Here is a 10,040-nt window from a genome sequence, read left to right on the forward strand (position 1 = left end):
AGCAGACAAAAATGATGAATTCTATTAAAACTGTGTTCAAATTTTAAAAAATCTCAAGCACCTAAAATAAAAACCACAACAACAATCACAAAAGCAATCTGAGCAACAAGAGATTGTTATGTTGAAAGGGGGCTTTTTTCATTTTTATGGGAGTGTTGGCAAATGCTATTAATAAAACATAAACAAGAACTCTTCATGCAAGCTTTTCCTTTGTGAATCATTTTTGAACTGCTGATTTGAGCAAATCCTTCAGAATGGAACACCATATTAAAACCAAATCCATGAGGTACAGATGGAAAGGCAGGCTCTTAGCATATGTTTGGATTTTATGGATGAATGGTTCATTCTGATGTGCTCTACCTATTAATGAATTTCTCCTTCTTCATATAATCCAGACTAGATCACCCAACTCAAAATCCTCTTTTGCTGCATTTGATCACCTACCCCTTTATCTACTTATCCCTCAAAACCCAACCTCCAAGACTAACCTGAGGAAAGGCTCTGGTACAATGACATCATCGTGCAGGGCTCCAGATACCCATTTACCAGATTTATGGATAAAATCTTTGGTTCGAAGGGAGAAGGCAGTAAGAGATCTACCTATATAGAACTTTAATATAAACTTGTACTAACACTCAAATTCATGATTTCAGAAATGTAATGACTTCAACCCCCAAGATAATTTTAATACCACCTCCCAGAGATTGAGAATTTTTAAGTGGAAGTTACTGAGGTTCTTCCATTAATCTCAATGTGTTTTAACCTCTTTTTTGGGTAGGGAGGCAGAGTTCAAGTAAGAGCCCATTAAGCCAGAATGCTTCCACCATGCTAGACTGTTCTGGGGGGGGGGCTGTAAATCTCCCTTGTAACCTCGCTTCTATTGAACTCCTTGCACTCCAGCTCACCAGCAAAGTTAATATCTTTCTGAACCAAAAGTTTTTTTAAACAATTTTTATTAGAGTTTGGTTGATTTACAATGTTATGCTAGTTTCAGGCATACAGCAAAGTGAATCAGTTATACATATATATATCCACTCTTTTTTAGATTCTTTTCCCATATAAGCCATTACAGAGTATTGAGTAGAGTTCCCTGTGCTATAAAGTAGGTCCTTATTAGTTATCTATTTTATATATAGTACTGTGTATATGTCAATCCCAATCTCCCAGTTTATCTCTCCCCCCCCTTTTCTCCCTTGGTAACTCTAAGTTTGTTTTCTACATCTGTGACTCTGTTTCTGTTTTGTAAGTAAGTTTATTTGTACCATTTTTTTAGATTCCACATATAAGCATTTGAATGTAGATTAAGTTTGCATTTCCAAAAATCAGAACCATGAAACTCAATACAGGCAAATCAATATGCCAGGGATGGGGGAGAGTGCTTAAAAACTGCCTATTGTAGTTATAAAATCAACCCCACTAAACTAGAACAGGACATAAGAGAAATAAATAGGGTAAAATAAAAACGTCACAGTGTATCTCTTGTTGTCAGAGTTAAGCACTGTATTGAATTTTTTTTTTCATTTATATATCTTAAGTAAACCTAAGATCCTGCCAGACTGGGATCCCAAGTGGGGTATTTTTTCTACATTGTACACACGGATGTACAATTGTTCAGTTCAACAAACATTTATAAAATGTTATATCTCAGACACTGTGCTAAACAGAGGGCACATAGAGGTAATAAGATATGTGTTTGCCTGTGGGATGGGTTAATCAATGGTAGGACATGTTAGACCCAATGAGAAAGTGTATGGACTCTTGATGCATCTGAAGTGAGGATAAGGAGAAAGATAAATAATAACAAAAATAATAATATTAACAGATCATATTCGTAGAGTACTTACTTTGAGCCAGACCTGTCCTAAGAACTTCACACGTATTAAGTCATTTAATCCTCAAAAAAATTCTCTGAGGTTGAATTACTCCCACTTTATATATAAGAAAAGTGAGATGTGAAGAGATGAAATAATATGCTTAACGTCACACAGCTAATTAGGGGAAAAGCAGAGATTGGAACCCAGCAGCTCAGCTCAAGTTCACTCTTAATCATCATGTTATTCCACTTCTCACCACAAGGGACAGAGGAGAGCAGACAGGCAGTTTTCCACTGTTTTCTCTCCTCTCCCAATTCCCCAAAGCTCAGGTAGAAATCCGTCCACTTTCCTCCAGAGGAACAGTGAACCTGTGAATTCAGTTGCCTTGATCACCAACGCTCTCCACCTCACAGGACCTTAGTATCAGCTTTATCTTATGAATAATGAGTTAGGAAGAGTTGGAAGCAAGTCCTGAAAACTTCCCTTATTCTCTGACTTCCCCTGGGAAGATGCTAACAATCCCATTTCTCACAGCTACTTTTTGTTGCCGGTTGACTCATATAGTCATCTGATTTCTGCATCCTGTGCATGTCACTGTTTTTTTAAGTTGGCAATCTATCTGAAAACTTTCAAAGAAAAAAAATAAAAGGAATCAGCCACTGTCCATTTTGTGTTTTCTTTCCCTTCCCTGGAAACCTGCCTTCAAAACTCTAATGTTTGGAAAAAGTATTCAGAGAGAATAAAGAACAATGAAAATTCTGAATACATGAACCAAGAAAATGAAGTGTGATTTGGGGAGAATTGAGTGTTATGGGCTGGGAGCATTCCACTGGGATGGCGCCTGGACTTCTAAATCTATGGACCAATCATTCCTTCTTCTTTTCTCCTTTTCCTATGCAGTTTTCCCTGAATACTTGGCTTATAAATCAAACAGCTGCAACAATAGTTATTTTAGACCTCTAGTGTTAGTTGTTAAAAATACCTCCCCCTAAGGATTACTGCAACACTTGAAGCCTCTCTGATTAGTCCTGGGCATTCTGAGTAGGCGAATGACAATTTCTTGTGTTGTACAATTGGATGGAAATTGGAAAGTCAACACCCCAGCCCACACACACCCAGGCTAAAAAAAATCTCTTTGACCTGGAAGACCTAGTTTTCTCTCTGTCTCTCTACTGACACTCTGCAGTGTCTGCTGGTGCCTTCTCTACCCCATTTCCAGGAGCAATCTCTCAATTTCTGAGTCAGTACTAGGGAGATTCAGAGGAAAGTGTGGAGAATGACTAACAGTGATTACAACTGAGCATCCACACTGTGTCAAGTAGTGTGTTAGGCATTGTTCATAAGGAAAATATTATTAGCTCTCTTTTCACAGATGAGAAAAATTAAGCAGGAAACAGTGTCAGAAGTGATTGGACTGAGAATTAAGCCATCACTAGAATGATCATACATCTTAGTTTACCTAGGCTATATTATTGTCTTGACATTAATCTAAATAATCTCCCCCACACACTTTGTTCTCAAATTTAGTTATATGGTCACAATAATCATCATCCTTGTTTGAAATGGAATTCTGTGGCCCCAGCAATTCTGCTGGGTTCTTGTGCCCTTGTACCTTTTATTTACCTCCCACTTAGAATTTTAGGTGCTTCCACACAGGCAGGAAATTTAGTACAAAAATTATGTAGGACTTAGATGCCCCTATGGACATTACATTGTGATTTTTCTTAGTTCTGGATTGGGCCAATTTTTAGAACTGAGTGTTAACTAGGTTGTCCCTCCATAGCTTCTGAGAGTTAGCCTGCCTAGTATTCAAACGTTCTGTAGAACTAGGGACCTGCCTTTAAGTAGTTAGAAATCTAGTAGTCCAAGTTAAGATGCTGACCAAACCCTGTGGGGGTGGGGTGACTAAAATTAACTTCCTCTTGCTCTTGAACAATTTGGAGAACATTGCTCATATGCACAAGACAAGACTGTTCCTGATTTTGGTTGCAGTCTGACTTAGTTGGTTCCTATGCTTGGATTTAGAAAATGGGGAGAGGAGTAAAGGTGAAGATATAATAGCACCACTGGAGGAAACCGATTCCCCATGTGTCACCAGGATGATGCAGGGTGTTGTGGCTATCACGATGCTAATGAGATCATGGGTTACATTAAAATCATCCTGATGTCTAAGGGAGGTGACAGACCCATGCTATGCTCTGCTGGCCAAAACAATCCTGGGAAACTCTCTTCCTTTAAAAAGAAAAGCTCTTTGGTTGTTCAAATGATCAACCCCAAGACATCTGAGGGATTCTTTCATCCATTCAGCAAGTATTTATTGAAGGAGATGTGCCAGTATTGAGGATCCAGAATCTTCTGCTCTGTAGAACATAGAATCTGCTAGGGGACAAAGACATTTATCTTGTAGTTAGACAGATATAAAATTACTGGCCATGTGAGAGCAATGAAAGACATGTACAGTGTGCTTGTAGTAGAGTATAACTGGGACTCTATGGGCAGTGCACCAGCCTGCTTCTCTAAGGAAGTGACAGTTGGGCTGAACTCTAAAGGGTGAGTTAACAGTTAACTGGATGAAGGAAGGGTAAACATTCCAGGCTTGGCAAAGGGTGTGCACTAAGCTCTTGAAACATGAAAGAGGAGCTCATTAAGGAACTGAAAGAAAAGCTGAACCAAAGACGTTGCATATTTAGTCTAACGGAGCAGATTACAGTGGTGGGATGAGAATGGGGTGGAGTTGGGCAGGGTGAGAGTTTTCCAGATAACCTGTCCTATAGAAGGGGGACTAGCCTGTTACAGTTCCACCAGATAAAGGCTGTAGGAAAATATTTTAATTTAAAATAAGAAAGAACTTCTTGAGTCAATGCTGCAAAAGCTGTGAGCTTCTGCCTCCCAACCTGTTTAAGTGTAAGCTAGATCACAACTTGTTTAGAACTTCTTAGAGATAATAAAAGGGTGTCGGGCCTGTTGAATATTTAAGTCCATCTCAATAAGGTTTTGTGAATCGATTTCTTTCCATTAAAGATAAACAAACAATAGCAACAAAAAGCAAGCTAGTCCACTGGGGCAAATGTCTGGTGAAAAGATGCCATTAAAAATTCCCCAAGGACAAAGTAAAGTCTTAGAGATTCCTTTCTGATCAGGCAATTGAAAGACTTTCAGAAATCTCATTTCTGGCTAGAGCTGTACAGTCCTGGGAATACAGCATTTACATTTTAGGAAAGTTGTTTTCTTCTTTGCTTGTTTCCTCCCCAAAGGATATAAAAATGTGGAAAACACTGACTCACTCTTGGTGATTGTATGAGACTAGTGTCAGTAACCTGCTTGCAGCTGAAATGTGATAAGAAAACAAGAGGACAACCAGGCAGCATCAATTTTTCCCTATAAAATTGTAAACTTTGATTCAACTGTTGAATAAAAAATATAGGTGGACATAAAGTGTTTGTAAGTCAGCTCTGTTTTGATAAGTCCATTCTTTTCTCCTAATTCCTTTCGATTTTATATTTTTCAATTATCTGGAATTTCTAGAATTTTCTTTGTGCATGGTATAGATCTACTCTTGCTAGACTGTTTACTCAGCGATTATTATAACTCAGCCATTATACTCAAGTGTATAAAAGAGTTATTTCTCTTGCAAAAACAACAAGGAATACAAAGAAGTAATTTTCTTTATTATAGGTAACAAGAGTGGGGTTTTTTATAATAATAAACTAAAGTTGATATGAAATATCTTAATCAGTGGTTATTGAGAATTATAAAGTATCTTCTCTTTTTGTGCATATGTGCTTTAGTTAATCCCATGCAAGAGCTCTGTGTGCCTTTTATAGAATCCCAGAAAAATTCCTTCAAGTCAGATGTCGGGTTTTATAGAAATGTAACATTTTCTAATTGCCTCCTAGCCACACATATCTGAAGTACACAAATACATACACACACACACACACACACACACACACACAGACTAGCCTGAGGACATACCTGGTTTATAATGTCCTTATTCATTGTTGGCCCAGTCAGCTCAAAATGACTGGGAGATTTATTTTCCCCTGACTCTAACATCATAGAAGACATAGGTTCAAATTCTGTTTAGAGACAAGGAAAAGTGCTGTAGTCCTTTTCCATGCCAACGTTTTTCATCTACATATACACGTTTTTGTTCATCTCTTTTACTGAGAGAACTCATTTAAAGGTCTCAGATACCTTGGAATTCTCTAGCCCTTCCCAGCAAACATGCCACAGCATCAAAAGCCCTTAAGATGGCCTTCCAGTGACTTGAATCTTTCCTAAAAGTCAGCATTTGCTTTAAGCTCCACATGAAAGTCAAACTTTCATTTAATTAAGCAAATCTATTTTAAAACTGTCTATTATATTTCCAGCTATGAGGTAGGTACTTAAGATATAATGATAAATGCAATTTTGTTGTTTTCAGGTAGCTTACAGTAAGAAGAACCTGGTAAACACACAAAAATTAAATGATACCTAATGACAAATGCTAATAGTAGCTAGAACAATGTGCATGTCAGAGTTTCTTAATCCTTTTTGGGCCATGGACTCTTTTGAGAACATGATGGTTTGTATTGTTGCTATGAACAAATATTTGCCTGAATACTTAGCAGCTTAAAACAACAAACATTTATTATCTCACACAATTACTAAAGGTCAAGAATCTGAAAGAGGCTTAGCTGGATGGTTCTAGATTAGGGTCTCTGATGAGGTTGCAGTCAAGCTATCTGTTGGGGGCTGCTGTCAGCTGAAAGCTTGACTGGGGCTGCAGGATATGTTTCCAACGTAGCTCACACTGTGTGGCTACTGGAAGGAGGCCTCAGGGAGTTCCCTATAAGCTGTGGCAGAAACACTCAGTTCCCAGCCTCGTGAGTCGCTTTGTCGGACTGATCACAACATGGCAGTTGGCTGTCTTCAGAACAATTGATCTTTGGAAAAGACAGAGGAGAAAGTCTTGATGCTGCTCATGACCTAGCACCAGAAGTGATACACGATTACTTATGCAGTATTCTATTGGTCACACAGATCAACCTTGATAAATGGTAGAAGAAGACTACACAAGAGCATGAACACCAGGAGGCAGGGGTCTTTGGGTGCCATCTTTAGAGTCAACTACTACATTCTCCATGGACCTCTTCCCAGAGAAATGTACCATAGAGCCATGTCTAAGAAACCCTGTACCAATAGAAGGCCAAATGCATAACTGTTCCTGAAGAAGCCAGAGAGTTTTAACAAAAGAGATAAGTTTAATCACAGCCTTGCAGAAAGAGTGATAATTTCATCGGTGAGTAGGGTAGACAGGCAAGCAGACACTCCAGGCAGATAAAACAGGAAAAGCACACACACATGAAAAGAAGTCACCTTGTATTTGCAAAACCACAAGAGGCCCAAAGGGGCTAAAGCCTATGAAGAGTGAGAAATGTAAGTCTGTTTCAGATCACGGGAGACTTTAAAAGCCATACTGAGGAGGGTGACTTTTATCCTTCACTGTGGAGAACGTGTGAAGCCATGGAAAAACTGACTGATCTACAAAACCCAATTTATATTTTAGGAAGATTTTTCTGGCCATAACATGGAGATGGAAAGCAGAGCAATTGGTTGGGAAGCTATTACATGCGTATGGAGACAAGACACAACAGTGACACGAGCAGAGAGGCAGGAACGGTGGAAATGGAAAGAGAGATAATTTCCAAGGGTTTGTTAGGAGGTAAAATGTATAGGAATTGGAAATGAATTGATTTGGGAAATGAGAGAAAATAAGACATGAATGAAGCTCAGGAGCTTTCGACAACTGAAGTGAGAGCTAGAAGAGGCTGTAACTGGGGAGAGGATAAAGCATCAATATGAGTTGAGATGTCTGATATGCATTTTCCAATGCATGTTCAATGGGAAAATACTCATGTGAAAACTTCAAAAAGTAAGTTTCTGTGGATATACTTGTTTAGACAATACTGTGAATCTTATACTGTTGGAGATGACAATGCACATCAATATATTAAAGATCAAAGTTCTTTTATTGTTTTTTTCCAGTGAAGAGACCCATATATTTGCAAGATAATTTTCCCAAACATATTTGATAATGGAACCTTTCTTTTGCTCAATCTCTATTAACATACTACAATTCGAGCATTCTGGGTAACAATGAACACTTTGTAATAATCTACAGTTGGCCTAATTCAACACTAAATGTCCATTAAGAAATTGCCAGAAATGACATTGCAATGAGGTAGTTAACTATTTTTTTTAGCTTCACATTAATCATAGTCAAGTCTTCAGGAACTAATCTTGATTTGGATTTACAAAAAGAATCAAATTGGTGTTTATTCTTTTAGATATTTCAATATGTGCAGTTCCCTCTGTTGAAACCAATACACAATAAAGTTTTTAAAACCATGTCAAAAATCTTTGTACCTTGGAGGACAAAATGTATCTAGCTGAAAAATTTACCCAGCTTTTAGTCTGATACAATAGTTATCTGCTGCTATATAGCAAATGTTAGTCCCCAGAGCACTGCCTCTTATTGAGGCTTTGAAATGGAAAAACATCAGGGCCCTGATGACAAGTAGTGTTTCAGCCAATGTTTTCCAAGTGAGTACTGCTTATGAGAGCCTGACAACAGGCTGACTCGTAGGTGTTCTCTGGGTTCTGAATCCCCATCTATAAACTGAGGAGAATTTTTAGTGAAGCCAACTGCAAAGCTGAAAAATCCACAATGGTTCCTGAAGCTAAACAGAAGGTGTTTCTTCTCTCATAAATAAATGCAAACACAGAAAATGACCCAAGGGAAAATAATTTGTTTCCAATTTGTAGTGGTTTTAAGGTTCAATTTTCCGTTGATAACTCCAAAGAGCCCAGCATGCTACCTGGAGAAGCAAGAGTACAGTGGTTGAGAGGTACAGCTCTGGAGGAAGGCTTGAACCCGTTGAATTCTAATTCTGCTCTTTATTGTTGTGGAACTGAGCAAGTTTCATAAACTTGTCTTACTTTCTAACCTATAAAATGGAGGGAATAATGTCTAGCTCTAGGGTTTTGGGAAAATTAAAGGGATAACTCATATAAGCCTTCAATTAATATGAGCTATTGTTAACGAAAAGGAGGTTTCCACATATAATCTGGATCACCCTAACACAAAAAAATTACATAGATTTCACAGTGCTAATAAAATAATGACAACACCTTAGACTGGAATAGTGTTTTAGTGTGTGTGAGTGCTTCCACATCTCTAAGCCCATTTGATGAGAAAGCACACTTCTCAATAGAGCCATGTTAGGGAAGCTGTGTCCAGCCACCAGTGAGAAAAGAAAAGGCATAGTGAGCCAGGCAAGCTCAGAACCGACAGCCATTAGTGAGAAATAACAGATGGTGTCTCATTTTTTGCTATAGGCAAAGAGCCAAATGACATGACTAAATAGAAAGACAGCCCCATAGGATTGCATTTGGGCTCCTACTGAGCACGAAGCCTGAAAGCCAGGGACATTTTTAATAACCTTTCTTTGACAAGCTTAAAGCCATTTAATGTCTAAACCTGTCATACACATCCAGCCAGGAGAATAGGCCTCCCGAGAAAACCCCACAGCACACGGTCTCACCTCCCTGTGAAAAAATAAAAATCTCATGCACACATAAAAAAAATATATCACATCATACAGCAAGGTCACCAAATTAGAATTTTCCATTTAAATAAAAAAAGGTCATTGCTCCTCTCAATGGCAACCTTCTAGACCTGCTTTCCATTCTGCCTTGAATGAAAAGTTGGGTTTCTGTCCAGTCATGATTTAAATAAAACAATAGAGCACCCATGCCTACTTTAGCTGAAATTTTAGTTAAGTTTAATTAGAAGGAAATGCATTATAAATTATTATGTGCTGAAAGCCTGCACCACAAAAGGAAAGAAAAGAAACTCATGGTTTTTTTAGATATTGGGTTTCACTTTTTCATCAATACGAATGAAACAGTTGTTAATCACTTCTTTTTTAACAGCTTTTGAAGTTAATGAAAAAAATCAGTAATCAACATGATTAAAAATCTTTATTCTGTTTATTGTTATAATATTGAGTAGTGGTACACCAGTGATTCTTCAAAAAAAGAAAACCACTTTCACTGCAGCAAATTTATCTAATAAATTGTATTTGTTTTCTGAGTCAGCTAATAAGAGCATTAGTGTGGACATGAATTTGATTTTCCCTGGAGTCCATGGCTTTATCTTGCCCCAGCTGTTTCACTTTC

Source organism: Grampus griseus (assembly GCF_964374135.1).
Source record: "Grampus griseus genome assembly, chromosome: 8".
Classification (NCBI taxonomy): Eukaryota; Metazoa; Chordata; class Mammalia; order Artiodactyla; family Delphinidae; genus Grampus; species Grampus griseus.